Source organism: Ambystoma mexicanum, chromosome 5q, assembly GCF_040938575.1.
Source record: "Ambystoma mexicanum isolate Mex_15411 chromosome 5q, UKY_AmexF1_1, whole genome shotgun sequence".
Classification (NCBI taxonomy): domain Eukaryota; kingdom Metazoa; phylum Chordata; class Amphibia; order Caudata; family Ambystomatidae; genus Ambystoma; species Ambystoma mexicanum.
Genome location: NC_090933.1, coordinates 1333481971 through 1333499641, shown reverse-complemented (window position 1 = coordinate 1333499641; position 17671 = coordinate 1333481971). Strand labels below are relative to the sequence as shown.

At 48.2% G+C, this 17671-nt stretch overlaps 1 pseudogene; it reads left to right on the top strand.

Annotated features, from left to right (window-relative positions):
• LOC138498096 (zinc finger protein 850-like) overlaps positions 1 to 16147 on the top strand; it is a 371655-nt pseudogene extending 355508 nt beyond the window's left edge.
• Positions 16148 to 17671: the final 1524 nt, after the last annotated feature.

The following is a 17671-nucleotide window of genomic DNA, read 5'->3' as shown; positions in this document are numbered from 1 at the left end:
CGGGCCTGAAAGTTCCCGTGGCTCCTCCCCCACGGCTCGGCGCGGCGTACTGGAGGAGGCCGCAACTGCCACACATACGCGGCCTCGATTGGAGTGAGGAAGCCACAGGTTAGGAAGAGGCGGCGCCGCACTGAGAGAACCCGAGGCCGTACACCCGCAGTGCATCGGGGCTTTCCGCCCAGGCCCTAGATACTGGGCACGGTTCTGGCAGAGCGCGACTGACGCGGCCCAACGCGGGAGAGGCCTGAATCAGAGAGGGCCTACGGCCCACGGAACGGCAACGCTGCCGGGTGGCCGACGCGGGCCGCAACCCATAGTGATCCCGAGAACCCGGTGCAAAGTGAAGGCCACCGGCCCACAGAGCAACATCGCCAGGGGGCCGACGCGGGAGCGCACCCCTCCCCTCTTCCGATCCCACCCGGCGGCGACCGGGGGTGACCCCGGGACCCCGGAGCTGAGTAAAAAAGAGCAGTGTCGGGGCCCTGGAAATTGGACGCCCGCCCCCTCTCCATACTGAGCGGACCTACAGGCCACCAGGAGGCCCGTGGGGTCCGGGAACCGGGGGGCCGACGCGGGAGCGCGCCCCCCCAATACACACCCCTCCCCCACGGTCACCAGAGGGGGGCATCCAGGGCCACCTGTGATCCAGAGCCACCACCACAGGGGGAACCGACGGGTCCGGATGGGCCAGACACGCACTGAGACGACCGCGGAAAGCACGCTGCCCCCCCCCTCGCCAATAGCAGGTGGCCAAAACAAGCCCCCCATGAGTTGGAAAGAAAGCCTGTCGAAATACCAATTTGTGGCTAACGAGAACGTCATGGCGACCGGGGGCCCCTCCACCCCACCCCCAGACCTGGGTGCTATCCAGAATAATATTCAGACGATTCTGGAGGAAATCCGTGGGATAAGGACGGACATGGGAGCCAAACTGGCGGACCTTACGACTAAAGTCACCACCTTGGAAGATCGAATGGAGGGAGTCGAAAACAATCAGCTCTCCACTACTCTCCTTGAGACCCAAATGGAAATCAGATTCCGGGACATGGAAAGACGCGAAGAGGAACTCCGGCTCAAGGTGGACGATATGGAGAACAGGGAGAGAAGGAATAACCTGCATATTTTTGGCTTCATGGAGGCAGAGGGAGAAACCATACAAGGCCTTGAGGGCAAAGTACATGACATCGTAAGGATTGTCTCGGGGCGGACGCCGAAGGTGCCATTCTGTTTGATAGGGTCCATCCGGCAGGAGGAGGGGGCAGAGGCCCGCGTTTGGTCCTGGCCCGGCTACACTATTACAAGGACAAAGCTAAAATTCTGGAGAAAGCGAGGAACCTTGGCAATGTTCAATACAGTGACTTCAGGGTGTCCATCTTTCAGGACCTGTCGGCTCTCACCCTGTCATTGAGAAGGAAATGTGGAAACCTCACAAGATGGCTTCAGGGAAGGGAGGTCCGATACCGCTGGGGCCACCCCTTCTGTTTGGAATTTGAATGGCTGGGGGAGAAACATCGCCTGGTGTCCGAGGAAGAAATTCAAAGGGCCATGGACGACCTGGTCGGCGACCAGGCGGGCCACTCAAGCGGCCAAGACGGAAGAGCCCGGGACCCTCTGAGGGGCCCCGACAAACTGGGGCAGCTTAGCGGGAAATCTAAAGTCAAAGGGGCCCGGAAGTTTCGGAAAACCAGGCACCCGTCAACTACCTCTGAGGATCACCCGAAGCCATAACAGCACCACCCTTCCGGTGATCGAGGAAATCCTATGATGAGCATCTGACTGTCAGGATCTGACAGTAAGGGGTCCTGGGGCCCGGGGGGCCACGCCGGGACGCCGAGTTGGTGCGACATGCGGCCCGCTGGTTTGGAGGGCGGGCAGAACTTTATTAAATGTTAACTGTTTTGTTGTGGTGACCCACGTAGAAAGTCTGAGTTTGGAGTTTGCAGGCTGAAGCGGGGGTTCACGGTTTCAGAATTCTACCTCGGCCACTTGCGCCGAGGATTTGGTGGGGTAGACCTATATTGATTCCAAGACTTGAGATTCCCTAACACGAAAAAAATCCCGGGGCTGGGGTTAGAGTCCTTGGTGGTTCGTTGACCAACCCCGACACTTGTTGGGGGACGTGGACGAACGCCCTACATTACGAGGGAAAGGGGGCTGGGGGGAGGGGGAAGAAGGGGAGGCTTGGTCTTTGGAGGGTGGGGGGGTAGGATTAGCGAAAGAGATGGGGAGGAAGGGGGGGGGGGAAACCAGTTCAAATCAGACACTTGCTTGGCGGCGGGCTCTGAAATGCAGATGTTACGAGGGGTTCAAGGTGCACAACCTAAAAGACGATAATGATTAAAGGAAGGATAGGCACGCTGAACGTCAAGGGTCTTAACTCCCAAAACAAGAGGGCCCTTACGAGCAATATGTTCCGCAAACAACATTTAACAGTCCTCTTTCTACAGGAAACGCACTACAAACGGGGAAGAGAATCCAGAATTAAGGGGAAGGACATTGGTTCCAATTACTGGGCCTCACATGCGAACTCCAAGAAGGAGGGGGTAGGTATTCTCCTGGGGAGGAAGTTCCATCTCACGGGGGTAGAAACTAAGAGGTTTTGGGGGCCGATTCTTAGGCGTCAAGGGGTTCTGCGAGGGACAGCGCATCACCCTGGCCACCTTATATGCGCCCAATTCAGGGCAAGTGCAGTTCCTCGCTCGGATCTTTAATCTCATGGATGAATCGGCAGAAGGGGCCATGATACTGGGCGGGGACTTCAAGCTGGGAGCTGACCCCCGTCTGGACTGGTGGTCTGCCAAGGGAGGGGGGCCCAAGGGGATTTCTAAAGACAAACTGGCCCTGCAGGCCCTCTTGAGGGACCATTATTGGGTGGACGTCTGGCGCACGGCACATCCGGGCCAGGGAGGTTACACTTTTTTCTCTCTCCCCCACACTGTACCTACACTAGAATTGACCTCATGCTAATCTCCGAGGAGGGGAACGGGGTGGTTCAACAGCCAAGGGTGGAGGCCATAACGTGGTCGGGCCATGAATTGCTTGTGGCTGACTGGTCACTGCCTGTCGTCCCAAGATCCTCCCGCTGGCGGTGCAACGACACGCTCCTTAGGGACCCCGTATTCCGGGATTTTATGAAACAAGAAATGTCGGCCTATTTTGAAACCAATGATAATGGTGAGACAGACATGTCCACAGTATGGGAAGCCAAAAAAGCCACTTTTAGGGGTCTCCTCATAGCAGAGGGCTCGAGGCGTAAACGGGAGAGGGGCCTGATTAAGGGCAAACTCCGGGTGGAGTTGGGGGTCTTGCGGACCAGACTAGGTGTTCCCGGAATAGACGGAGAGGCACTCCTAGAGGAAATGCAGGGCAAAAGACAAGAGCTACACACGGTTCTTATAGGGGAGGTTGTTAAGAAAATGCGGTACACCAAGCAAAGATACTATGAACGGGGAGACAGGGTGGGGACTCTTTTGGCACAAAGATCCCGGGGCTGCAGGGTGGAAAGGGGGGGTTACCCAGTTTAGCGATGAGGAAGGCAGGATTCACAGGGGCCAGGAGGAAATAGCGGACTGCTTCGCCGACTATTACAGCAAACTTTATTCCAGGCAAGCAGGCGAATCACTGGAAGATATCTCAGCCTACTTGGCTGAGCACCCCCTCCCCAAACTATCCGACGAAGATATGGGGGCCCTTGAGGGGGAGATTTCAGAGGAAGAGGTGGAGAACGCCATTAAGAGACTGAAGGCAGGAAAGGCACCAGGTGGAGACGGCTACACGGCTGATTTCTATAAACAGACCCAATCGATCTTGGTAAAGCCCTTGACCAAACTGTTCAATCAGATTAGGAGCCGAGACTCAATTCCCCCTACGTTTCTGCAAGCCCTCATCACTGTCATACCAAAGTCCGGTAAAGACCAGACGGTATGTGGGTTCTATAGACCCATCTCACCCCTTAACCTAGATGCCAAGATTTTCACCAGAATCTTGGCCTCCAGACTTGAGATCTGCCTACCACGCCTAATACACCCCGACCAAGCGGGATTCGTCCTCAACAGGCAGGGCTCCGATAACGTACGGAAGACACTCCATATACTTGCCACAGTGGGGGCCTGGGACGACTGGGCTCTCCTACTGGCTCTCGATGCGGAGAAAGCCTTCGACAGGGTTAGCTGGGCTTTCATGGGGGAGGTTTTCGCATCTCTGGGGATGGGTCCTAGGTGGCTGGGGTGGATGGCCACGCTGTAATCCCCCCCCCTCGGCTAGAGTGTTGGCAAACGGGACAGAATCGAGAGGGTTCCCCCTCCAACGTGGTACAAGGCAGGGATGTCCCCTGTCCCCGCTAATCTACGCACTAGTAATGGAACCATGGGCAATCTCAGTCCGCAATGACCAAGCTATTAGGGGAGTACAGATGGGAGACATGCAATGCAAAATCTCCCTCTTCGCGGACGTTGCCCTACTCTGTCACCAGACCGTCCCAAACAGTCCCCCGGTTATTACAGGGTCTCACGCGCTATGGAGAGTTATCGGGTTATAAAGTCAATCTGGATAAGTCAATGGCGTTTATGGGTGGGAATCTGTCAGACCCGGAGATGGCCTTCGCGAAAGGGCTCCCCTTTAGATGGACTGAAGAGGGATTCCGGTATTTGGGAGAACAGGTTACGCATGACCTTGAGGAACTGTACTCAGCCAACTCCCCCCCCCCCCCCCCTCTGGTCCGCAGTCAGAAGAGATGTAGAGAGGTGGGCACGATCGGGGCTCTCCTGGATGGCGCGCCTTAACCTCATAAAAATGGTTCTCCTCCCAAAGTTTTTATTTCTCTTCCAAATGCTTCCGGTGATAATCCCCAAGACTGTCTTTATAGAAACAAAGCGAGTCCTGCTCAACTTCCTCTGGTCGGGCAAAAAGCATAGGATCTCCTACGGAGTGTTGACTAGGGCTAAGGAAGATGGGGGGGGGGGGGGGAGTGGGTTATCCTGACCTGGAAACGTACCACAGAGCTTCTCAGCTGAGGGTTTTGGTTGATCACTTCTCCCCACATCCGAAAAAACAATGGGTTGCTATGGATTACAGGCCCCTTGCCCCTGTCACAATAGAGGAATGACTTTGGGTACCGAGGAAGAATATCCCCAGGAGCGTCCTGAATCATCCAATCTTGAAAGTATTGTGCTCCTTGTGGGGAGAGGGAGGTTACTACCGGTGGCTCACGACGTGGCCATCCCCATTGAGCTGCATTTGGGCCCCCCCTCCTGGCCAAAATAGCAGAACCAGCGGCGTATCAGTCGTGGTTCGAGGCAGGCCTTAGCAGGACCGGCCATCTTTGGGTGAAGGGCTCTTTTCTCCCCTTGAGTGACCTCGAGGAGGCTCTGGGAATTGGTACCCTGTCTCCCTTTCGCTACCTCCCGCTCAAGGGTGTCCTCACCAAGCCATCCTGGGGCGATACCTTCAGGGGGGATCTCACTGAGTTCGAAAAGCTTCTCCTATCTGCGAGGGGCTCTAAGGGGCTAATATCTCGCCTTTACAAACTCTTCCTGTTCTCTGTCCCCAGGGATCCTCCACCGGCGCGCACACGATGGGGTAGGGACCTAGGGGAGGAGATTGATGACGAGAGGTGGGCGGAGATGTGCAGGCGGGCCTACCGATCCACGGCCTCCCTCCAGTATCGCCATCAAGCCCTCAAAATACTACACCGATGGCATTACCCCCCGCAGAGGATTGCCAGGATAACACCAGGATATGACCCACACTGCTGGAAATGTAAGACCGAGATGGGGGGGACTACATCCATATGTGGTGGGGATCCCCAGTGGTCCAAAACTATTGGGAAAGGGTACTTGCCTGGATCAAAGGGGTGGACAGGGTAGAGCGGTCTCCCTGCCCATGGCTCCTCCTGTTTGGAATCGACATTGGGGAGGGACAGGAGGGCACTCAGGACCGTATGCTCCAAATCATGTTGGTGGCGGCTACATGCTGCCTCGTACAAAAATGGAAACGCCCGGAAATGCCGGGGGAAAAAACGTGGGTGGCCAAGGTGCGGGCCATATACGACATGGAGTTTCTCACACACTTACTCGAAGAGTCCAAGTCCAACATCGAGGAAATCTGGCTCCCCTTCTTTGACAAATGTGGCCGACCAATTTAACGCTTATTCCAATTAAGCTAAGAACCACCGCTAGGGTTCCTAAATTCACTGGGATCCCTTAATTCGGTTGCAGAGGGTCCAGGTGTTGTGGATGCAGTGGTCACTTTCAGTCCCTGGATTGGGTCCCGCTAAGTGGCGGTTCCTAGGACCGATTAACAACATTCACCCACGAATGGGAGTGGATTGTCAGACAAGTGGATGTTACACTTCCGCTTTCTCTCTACCTCACCTTTGCTGATGTCCCCGACTGCTGCGCATACTGGCTACCTGGCCACCCACTGATATTACGGGTTGAGGCTCCTGCTTGATCAGTGGCTCCTGCATGATCAGTGGCTCCTGCATGATCAGTTGCCCGTGCACTGCCTCGAGGCTACCGTCAGGCTACCCAGCCACTTAAGGGACTGTATCTGCAACCCTATAGTCTCTTGACCACCTACACATATGAGCCACTTCCTGGCAGCATTTACTAGTTACTTGAACTCTCCTTCCCTCTTGTCTCCCCCGCCCCCCCCCACCCACCTTGGCACTTCTCCCACTCCCTTCCCCCTGCACTTGCACGTTCTGAATGACACTAGGCCTAGTAAGATTGTTTTGTCCTCCCTTCCTTGGCTTTTCGTGCCTAGAAACACTTGTGTACAGGTGCGTTATAAATGTCTTATCATACTAGAAAAGCCTGCTCTGCTAATCAATTATGTAAAACGAATTTATACTTTGTGGTTTGGAAAGAGGGTTATCAGATGAGAATCATGTCCCAGTCCTGAGGACAAAATAGTAAAAAGAAGCCAGTTAACAAGAGAAGTGAAAAGAATGTATAAAAGGGCATTAGCCAAACCAGTTGGGGGAACACACAGGGAGTGGAAACGAGTCCCCCTAGGTGGTAGGGAAGACACTGTATGAACAGGATAAAAGAGGAGGGAGTTTTAGACTGTCAATTCATAACTAGGAAAGCCTGATAAGGGGTCAAGATACCCCAACTCGAGAAAGCCTGAAATTAGATACTGGGAAGTGTCTACAATGGACGACAAGAATGTGAGGAACCACTGCCAGAAAAAACATTCTAAATATAGGACCACAGAAATCACGAAAACTATGTCAAGAAATATCTGTACCACAGAGAAAAGTTATAACTAAAGAGACTATCTGAAGAGAAGACCAGGCAAATATAAGAAAATCTCCTGGCCTATTTAAATTCATTGGATATAGTGGTAGGGTCAGATGATTAGTTTGGAAGGATACGTTTACTTTGGACTTCCTGACAACTGACTACACGTTCCTTTAGATGAGTGTTCCCTCTAGCACAGGAGAAACATAGGCCTTTTATTTATAATTTCATTAAAGATATTTATTAATGTCCTTGGGGAGAACACGGGCATGGGTGGACTGGACAAAGGGGGCTGGGGCCCTGTAAGACTCTGAAGGAACCATGCCAGGGCATAGGGGTAAAATTGGCAGGGGAGAGGGGAGGAAAAGAGAAAAGGGAAGGTCTTGAGTCACTGTGGTAGGGGGGTAGGAGAGGGAAGGAAGAAGAAAAGGAGGGTCTTGAGAAGCTTCCGGAATTTAAAGCGATCCGGCTCACGAGGTCATTCCAGCGTAAGCCACCTGTGGAGGAGAGCTCTTTCCCCTTACTCTCTGCTTAGAGAAACATCTGATCTGCAGAGAGTTGGAGCTCACTGACCAAAGGGCTCTAGCAGGTAGATCTTTTGGGAGAGAGAATTGGATGTAGTGGTGTCACAGTCCCCAGAAAGCCTTGTGGAACATGCAGAGGGTCTTGAATTTAATCCTTGCAGCATCTGGGAGCTAGTGGAAGTGCTTGGGATCGGACGAGAAAAAATGGCTTCTTCCTGACCCCTCAAGGCCATCCCTTTTCTCGCATCGTCCCCCGCCTCTCAACAATGGCGACCCTGACTAGTTAAGGGTGAGAGGCGTCCAAACGTGGGAAGGAGTGTCAAGGCTCCAGCAAGGAAAACTCGTGCCAAATTGTGCAAGTACCTTGCACATAATAGCAATACCTGATAATGATTTGAGTGCCTTCCATTTGAATTGACCGCCTGTTGTCTTTAACTTTCCATTTGATCCCAATACCTGTAAAAAGAATTGTACTACCCAAAAGCAGTTGGCTTTTCTGTATTTCTCCCGATGCGGTTGGAACACCAAGAATGTCACCCTGCCCTTTTATAGCACGCCCTCCGTCGCGTCTCATGCAACGATCATCTTTGACTATTCAATAGTTGTACAACTGAACAAAACCTTAAAGGTTTAGCACCTCATTAGCAAACTATGGATACCACTTTAATTATTGACTAGCTCTCTCCTCTAAGAAAAATAATTTCTCTTTCTTTACCTATATTGAACAATCATTTTGTGAAAACCGACCGTCTTATTTCCCTTTATTACTAAAGCAGGGTGACAAGATGATTGCATGTTATCTGTACACCCCTTCTTAGTTTTGGGTATTAGCTGGTGCTAGAAGCCAAATGTTTTGCCTTAGAATATCAATAAGAGGGAGATCAGATAGGAGTGAAGGACACACAGCTTTGTCTGTGTTTGGCATTTTGCTGACTCAATTGACTGCCTATTGCCAGGCCAATCTCTATGGACATTCCCACTCACTACCTACCCTTCCCCACCCAAAACACATCCTTCTGAAACCTATTTGAATTAGCTCTGTCTAGCAGAAACATCAACCGTTATGCTGTGTATATAGGGCCTGCCAGTGTTATTTTTATCTGAGAATGGCTCAGTTGCATCTGTAAAGGAACCTTCGGTGTAATAAAGATACCATCACTGAGTGTGCCTTCAGCTGCTCAATTTATAAGCAATACGTCTCCTCGCATCTGTTCCTTGCATTGAAGTTTTGTTAAAAAAAGCACTGGCAAAGCCAACACTTTTGGCTTGTCTATAGGATAGACATTTGGCACACACTGACATCATATGGCCAGGTACTCACATCATTTTCCAGCTGTTATCATCGTATTGCCAGGTACTAGGGCCTGGTAAATGCTGAGCCCTTGTCCATACAAAAGCCAAAACAAATGGTTTTGCCAATGCTTGTTTTTGTCCTGATGAAGGTTCCCTACTAGCCATAGCCATAAGACACTAATCTCGAAGTGGACGCAAACACAGCGTGTCGACAGACAACCGATTGTTATATTTAATGTGACATTTATATCTAATCTCATTAGTGTCTTCAAATGTGTCCATTGATTTGCAGTGAAGTCTATTATTTGTATTTATAAGGTTTATATAGCGCTTTAATCCAAAGCGCTTTACATTATAACAGGATTACAAAGAATAATGAAATTGAAGCATATTTACAAACGTGAAACAAACCAATGAAACAATATGTAGAACAATTTACCTAGGTAGTAGAAAGGTGAAGAGAGGGGTGAGGAGTAAGGGAAGAGAAGAGGGTGTCAAGATGGGCAGTATAGATGAGGTTTCCAGGGGCCTAGGAGGAGGCATAAGAGGGAAAGGAGAGGTAGGAAAGGTGGGTAGGAGGGAGAATAGGGAAATAAGAGAAGTGAAGGTCAGGGCGGGGGATGGTGAAGAGATTTCAGGCAGGCACTGATTTAATCGTGCCAAGAGATTTCAAACTGTTCATGCTAAACAGTTGGCACGATGATGCACACATGGGTTCCCATGGTATTCGAATGATATGAAGTGTTGAGATTTTGTTTGTTTACATAGTTTTGTTGTAAAATAAAATATGTAATTTTGTAATAGGTGTGCTGACATATTAGGCATTGTTTGATTAGCCTTAAGTTTGTGTGTTTTTGAGAAAGTTAGGGTTGATCCAGCTCATCCCAGAATGATGGATTAAAGGAGGCTTGCGGGCCCTCTCTATTAAAGAAAGATCATTGAATCATTCAGAAAAAATGCAGGTGTTCTTGACTTTGTGTTTTACAAGTGGTTGGTGGACCTGTGGCGTCGAGGTACTTCGATCTTTGTTCTGAGTTTACCTTTTCTAGTGCTTATCAATTAAAATGGATGATTTTAACAAAACACTGAGGTAATGTGGGTTTTTAGGTTGTATATGTGCATTAATTATCTTGCGTACTTCTAACGTAAACACACAACCGTAATAGATTGTAAGTAATAACCAGACAATTTGGGCTAAGCTAACAATTAGCCAACGGAGAAAGCTTTGCGTATAACAAATTTGTGGAGTCCATTTGCATAGAATACATTAATTTGAGACCAACATTAATGTGATTTGCTTCACAGATGTCACCCCAGTTTGGATTTTAGTTTCTCAAGTAACGTTGGTGCTCGCCACATGTTGTATACTATGATAGCTTTGCATATACACTGTCTTAGACTATGTGCTTGCCAAAATGGCATCTCATGTGAGCCTACACAGACTCCCAAACCTTCCAACACTACCCAGCAGGGCAATGTCAGAAAGGCAAGTGGACAAGGATCATCTGGTCTTGAGAGGAGTATGCCTTGTTCCTCATGCATACCCAATGCAGAGTAGGAGGGCTGTGGAAGGCCACAGCGCAATACAACACCTGTGAAGCCGAGGAGAGTACGAATAAGCATTCTCCCACTGATCCGTTGCTCAGGCTCCCTGCAGGGTTGCCCCTACCATGGTGGGATGGTCCATTGTGCAGACATCCTGGGAAAGGAAGCATTGACGATGATAGCCAGGCACTAGAGTACAGAGAGATGGGCATGGTTGAAGGCAGCAGCAAGGTGCGGTTTAATAGACCAAGCACTGGCAGGCAAAGTTATTCACAGTATCACAGCAGGCTGGTGCGATATTAATGATGCAGGGTGGCAAATGGCCTGGGCCATGCACGGCCTTTACTCCTGCTAGAATTACATTGCCAACTTGTGGTGGTGTTCAAGCTGTAGATTCCTGACAGCCCAGCTGAGAGCAGTTCACCAACTTGTGAAAAAACACTAGGGAAAAACACAGGCTTGGTGAACAAACCTAGAGTGCATAGAGCACTCCCAAAAAATGATTTATTTTTGTCACCTCAAACTGGTGTTTGTCCCCCATACTGGAGCGCTCAAAGGTTCGTGCATATACTGTGGTGATAACTACCTACACTAGACCCGCAATACCTACACTAGACCCGCAATACCTACACTAGACCCGCAATACCTACACTAGACCTGCAATACCTACACTAGACCTGCAATAAATGTCGGTCTGGCAGAGAAACAGGTGGACAGTTAGGGTGACTATTCATACTATTAACACATACAAACATTTTATTCCAGGGTCGCTGCCATATGGGTTGCAAGAGATGCAGGCTTTAGAATTCTCACCCTTTCAGATCATGGATCTGTGGGATTATGTTGAGCAGATTCCCCTGGAGTAGGTTGAGTAGAATTTCCACAGTAGATCAACTGGAATAATGTGTGTAATCACTAAATGGTGGCATTAGTTACCAGGGATGTGATGAAAGCAGTTTTTGGTCACAGCACAGAGGATACAAGGGCATGCTGAAATTGGACCTAAGGTGCAAGGATCAGAATCCACAAAAAGGGGTCTGGGCCAGGTTAGGGGAGCCTGGTAAGTAACAGACCCATTTACACCCACTCTTAACAGTAAAAAAGAGTGTGTACGACCTCCTGCAAACGACACTGTGGTATTTTGAACAGGGAAACGGAAATGGGATCCCTCTGGCCAATTAAATTTAGTACTTGCCAAGGGGGCATTTATATGAAAATTAGGAAGGCAAATGGGGTGATATTGTGGAGTTCAGTCTTTAATACACTTTTTATTCTTTTGGTCTCTGACACAAACTCCAAATTCATCCCTCATCTCCAGTTTATCTAGGTTTAAAGTCAATGGGCCTCATTACGAGTCCGGCAGTAACTGCGGTGGTAAAACCGCCTGGTTACCGCCGGACTCGTATTACCATTTCGCCTCTGTGATTCCTGGAATTACCGGGGCATTACAACCCCGGTTTTTCGGGAATCACGGAGGCGGAATGGTGTTAATCCCCATTCCCATTGAGTCCTAAGGGACTCTATGGGAATGGGGATCATGGAAACACCGGCAGCATCTCGTAATGCTGCCGGTATTTCCTCGGCCGCCTGCAGGCGGGCGGTGTTAAACCTGCCAGGTCAGACCTGGCGGGAACATCACCTCCCACCTGCAGGACTCGGGATCAGGCGGTCCGGAAACAACGGTGGCGGTGGGTTTACCGCCACCGTTATTTCCGGACCGCCTGAGTTATAATGAGGCCCAATGTTTTGAATGTAGTGGCAGCATGGCCTGTGCCATTCTTACTATGGAAAGAGATTGGCGCTTTCCTTTTTTAAATCACAATTCTGTCCTTGTATCCTCGATAGTGCCGTTTGTTGGGTTATATTATTCATGTTTGGGCCAATACACAAGTCATCAGTGATTACATAATGGACTGGTCAAGCAGGCGTCCGATTGGTGGCAAACGCCTGCCTTTTATCATGTGTGTATGGAAAATGGGAGCTTCCATGTGCTAATTTAGTCATTTCTGAATAAATATATAAAATATGCATTTAATATGTTTGTTCACCAAGCCTGTGTTTTTCCCTAGTGTTTTGGATACAAAACATTTCTAAATAAAAATGAATTGTATTATTCCTGCTGCATGTTACCTCTGTTCCACTAAATGTTCCCCAATGGAGCACCACTTCTCTGCCGCCTATTAGGGTGCCTTTCCCCAATAGATGGCACTTCAAAGTCAAATAAGTTACTACGTGAGGAGTTAACATCACTACTACTGAGTAGAGTCTTATTAAATATGCTGCCTGCGATTGTGAACGTATTGAAACTAATAATGTGCTTCTCCTTTTATGTTAATAGGTGACTGCCCCAGAAATGCAAAAACAATGATTGTTCGATTCTCTGGACTATAGCAGTGAAAAGCTTCATTGTTGGAATATGCAATTTCCAAGCATCTTAGAAGTGCCAATATTTTGGGTCCAGTTGCCTTTTCAGAGTATTTAGGAACTGGGCTGCGAAGCATGTTGATACATGATGGCTTCCATCCATGCAACCACTTTTTGGTAACATCCAGTAACCAAGCGTGTTCATTCTGTAAATACTGGGGGAGAGGTATATCTAGCATGAAAATGACAATGTGTTATGTGCAGTAAAGAAAGCATTTTTCATTTGAGCTCTGAATTTGGAAAAGGTTAATTGAAAAGGCTCCTCTTAAGAGAAGGCACCTGACAAAATAAACTGGCAAGACACGTTGCACGTGCACAAAATGTGGGAACAATTGCCATCTCAAGAGCATACTTACTGCCCACATGAGGACATGGGTGAAAAACCGTATCAGTGCACTGAATTTGATAATGCTGTCCATTTGCATGCTACAGTTATCAGCCACCAGCAAATGAATAAAGGTGAGAAACCTTATGAGTGCATTCAATGTCAGAAAGGGTTTGCTACAAAGCTTGCTATCCACCAGAGAACACATACAGGTGGGAAACCTTATGAGTGCACTGAATGTGGTAAAGGGTTTGCTACAAAGCAAGAGCTTACTGTCCACCAGAGAACGCATACAGGTGAGAAGCCTTATGAGTGCATTGAATGTGGAAAAAGATTTGCTCATAAAGGAAACGTTATTAGGCACCAGAGAACACATACAGGTGAGAAACCTTATGAGTGCACTGAATGTGGAAAAGGGTTTGCTACAAAGGGAGTGCTTACTATCCACCAGAGAACACATACAGGTGGGAAGCCTTATGAGTGCATTGAATGTGGAAAAGGATTTGCTCGGAAAGCGCACCTTATTAGGCACCAGACAACACATACAGGTGGGAAACCTTATGAGTGCACTGAATGTGGAAAAGGGTTTGCTACAAAAGGAGAGCTTACTAGGCACCAGAGAACACATACAGGTGAGAAACCTTATGAGTGCATTGAATGTGGAAAAGGGTTTGGTCAGAACGGAGAACTTACTATCCACCAGAGAACACATACAGGTGAGAAACCTTATGAGTGCACTGAATGTGGGAAAGGGTTTGCTCAGATCGGAGGTTTTATTATCCACCAGAGAACACATACAGGTGAGAAACCTTATGAGTGCACTGAATGTGGGAAAGGGTTTGCTTGGAAGGGAAACCTTACAATCCACCAGAGAACACATACAGGTGAGAAGCCTTATGAGTGCATTGAATGTGGAAAAGGGTTTGCTTGGAAGGGAAACCTTACAATCCACCAGAGAACACATACAGGTGAGAAGCCTTATGAGTGCACTGAATGTGGAAAAGGGTTTGCTCAGAACGGAGATCTTACTATCCACCAGAGAACACATACAGGTGGGAAGCCTTATGAGTGCACTGAATGTGGGAAAGGGTTTGCTACAAAGGTTTTTTTTAGTAAGCACCAGAGAACACATACAGGTGGGAAACCTTAAGAATGCATTGAATGTGGGAAAGGGTTTGCTTGGAAGGGACATCTTATTAGCCACCAGAGAACACATGCAGGTACAAAAAAAATGCATAATTGTGTTGTGTGGGAACTGGTTTAGTCATAAGGTACGTCTTATTTACCAGCACTGAATCAAAAATTGTCACATTTGTATACTCCCTTTTTGCAGTGATTCTTAATGGCCCCTCTTCAACTTTTCTCTTTCATGCAAATGCTTGGTAACTCTGCTGTGTAGTAGAATAGGGCCTCATTACGAGGTTGGCGGTAGCCGTGCCTGTTTCGCATGCATGGCTACCGCCACCTGCGAATGGGCAATTACCGGCCCATTACGAGTTGAATGGGCCAGTAATTGCCCATTCGCGGGTGGCGGTGGAGATGGGGAGCATGGATGCACCGTTCACACCGTACTGCGTAAGTTATGAGGCCCATAGTCTTGATTCTAAAATAAATAAATTGGTGTGTCTCTAATTTATAACATTGTTCATGTGCTTACCAATACATACTAATGACTATAAATGGAACTGGATATCTGGTCTCTGGCGTGCTCACGTTTAGTCATGAATGAGGAAAAAGGAACAGAGGTCAAGGGCTCGTGGCTCCACTACTTACACTGGCCTCAATGTCTTTTCTGGTGAAAAGCGCATAGAGCCGTGCCGAGCTCCCTGATCGCAGAAATGTTTCTAGAGAATAGCTGCACTGGGATATGGATATCATAAATGAGTAAACTGTGGCAGGAAGGAATCCATTAGAAATGCCTCCACTGGTACACCCCCATAGAGTAATTGTACTTTCAACATCAACACATAGGGATTAAAATACTCCAAATTTCTATTATTTGGAGCCCTCCTGAATAATAAAAATGGAGAAGGCTATGTTCTCATATGATAGTTAGACTGAGCTTAGCACAACACGTGTGCAAAGACTGTTTTGCAAAGGGAAAACATGGATAATGGCATCCATAAAACTGGAATCTCCAATATTACTCTAGAAGCCTGTTTCCAAGAAATGCATGCCTCTCCAGGAGTGCCATCCTCGCTGAATGCTGCAGTGTTTCCACTGTTTGTAGCATGTTCTACAGTTTCCTTTTCTCCCCAGGATCCCCTGTACTGTGTTACACTATTGCCTATCTCTGTTGGAGCATTTAGGATTAGTAGATGGTTCCCTAGCCTGGGATCGACATGTGGGGGTGTGATTACACAAGGGCGGGTGCATGCCCACTATGAAAGCACTAACTTAAAAGAAATTGGTTTGATGAGCAGGGCACAGAGAAGATGTCAAATTATGTGGACATGTATTTTAGAAAAGTGACATTTTGTGAATAGAGTAGAAAGCACAAATGGAATAGAAATACCCTCTGTGGTGTGAGGCAATAAAAGTCATGCAAATTTGGAAATGAAATGGTGCCTTTCTGTCTGAAATGAGAGTTGTGGGTGTAATGATATCACAGCTGTTCTGTAAATTCCAAAAAGGAATAGTGGACATAAATGTTTATAAAATAAAGCTGGTCTTGGATAAACTGACATGTCTAATGTAAATGTCTCCCACCGGGATTCATACACTGAGTGAAATGAATATTGAGCTTCAGCTATTATGTCACCGTGTTCACATTAAAAATAAATTGTTAGTAATTCCATTTGTGTTAAATCTTTTTCCCTGACTTTTTGTGTAAACTGCATCCTGAAACAGAGGCGATTCATTTGTCTTAATTAGTGGGACCACCTCTATTCCAGATTTATGCTAGAATGCATTTATTTTATTTTTGGGTTTGTAGAGCAAGCTACAGCCCACAAGTATCGAGGCGCTATAAGGACTTGTAAGAGAGCTTGCTTGAGGGTTACAGGAGTGCGGCCCATGGAGAAATGCGTAATACAATTTACTTGTTTACAGGCTAATAAGTTACTTTACAGAACAAACAGTAAATGAGCGACAGGAAGAACACAGACAGAAGAATGCATAGCATGATGGGATCGGCCATTCAGACAAATAGCCTGGTTTTGAAGCTGCATGAGAATCAATCATCCTGATCGGGGCAGGGAGGGTGTTCCAAAATTTTGCGGCCATGGTTGGGAAACGAACCCCCAGCACGTACTCTACGTGTGAGAGGTACAGTGATACGATTGGCATAGGCAGACCTAGATGGTCTGGAGGAGGTCTGTTTGGTGATCCTGTGTGCTAAGAAGGGGCGTGCCAGGACATGAAGACATTTATGTGTGAGGGCCAGTCTTTTGAAGACAATCCTTTCCTTGACAGTTAGCCAGTGTACCTGCCTCCTGACCCCAGAAATGTTGTCCCTGCGTGAAATGCCCGTTGCAGCCCTTAAGGCATTGTTGTGAGCTATTTTGAGTTAAGCCAGATTCTTCTGGGATGTCCCAACAAAGAGGGCTTCATACTCCAGCCTTGATACAAGAGATGAACATGGTGGGAGGTGGTAATGACAGAGGATGTGAGTTAAGGGGGTGGGACGGAGGTGATCATGGTGGGAGGTGGTAGTGACGGAGGAGGTGGTGATGGGTTCAGTGGATGGGTGGGAAAGAGTTGATCATGTAGGGAGCTGATCGTGACTGGGGAGGTGGGGTAACGTGAAGGAGGTGGTAATGGTTTCAGTGGATGGGTGGGAAAGAGGTGAATATGGTGGGAGGTGGTAGTGACGGAAGAGGTGGGGTAAAGAGAAGGAGGTGGTGATGGGTTCAGTGGATGGGTGGGAAAGAGGTGAACATGGTGGGAGGTGGTAGTGACGGAGGATGTGGGGTAAGGAGGAGGTGGTGCTTGTGTTCAAATCTGAAGGGTGTGCCCTTCCATACCTTAACCCTCATCGGCATTAAAGAAAAAATGGCGGAAATTAGTGTTTACAAATCAATGGATTGATACAAAATTGTGTAATCAATTCAGTCAAGTAAACCCGCACTCTATATTTGCTGTTTTTGTATAAACATTTGCTAGCATGACCTGCCACTTTCCTTACAACAAAAGCGATGGATGAACTTTCTTTTCCATAGGATTGCGCTAACTGTGGAGTCCGGAATGATACAGGGACATAAGTTAGACTGGCTGAAGAGTTTTGTTATAACACCAACTGGGTTGGGAAAAGGCCCTGCTGTCCCTGCATTAGCGGAGTATCCCTACCTAAACTCAAAACTAGGGATCCGCCTGTG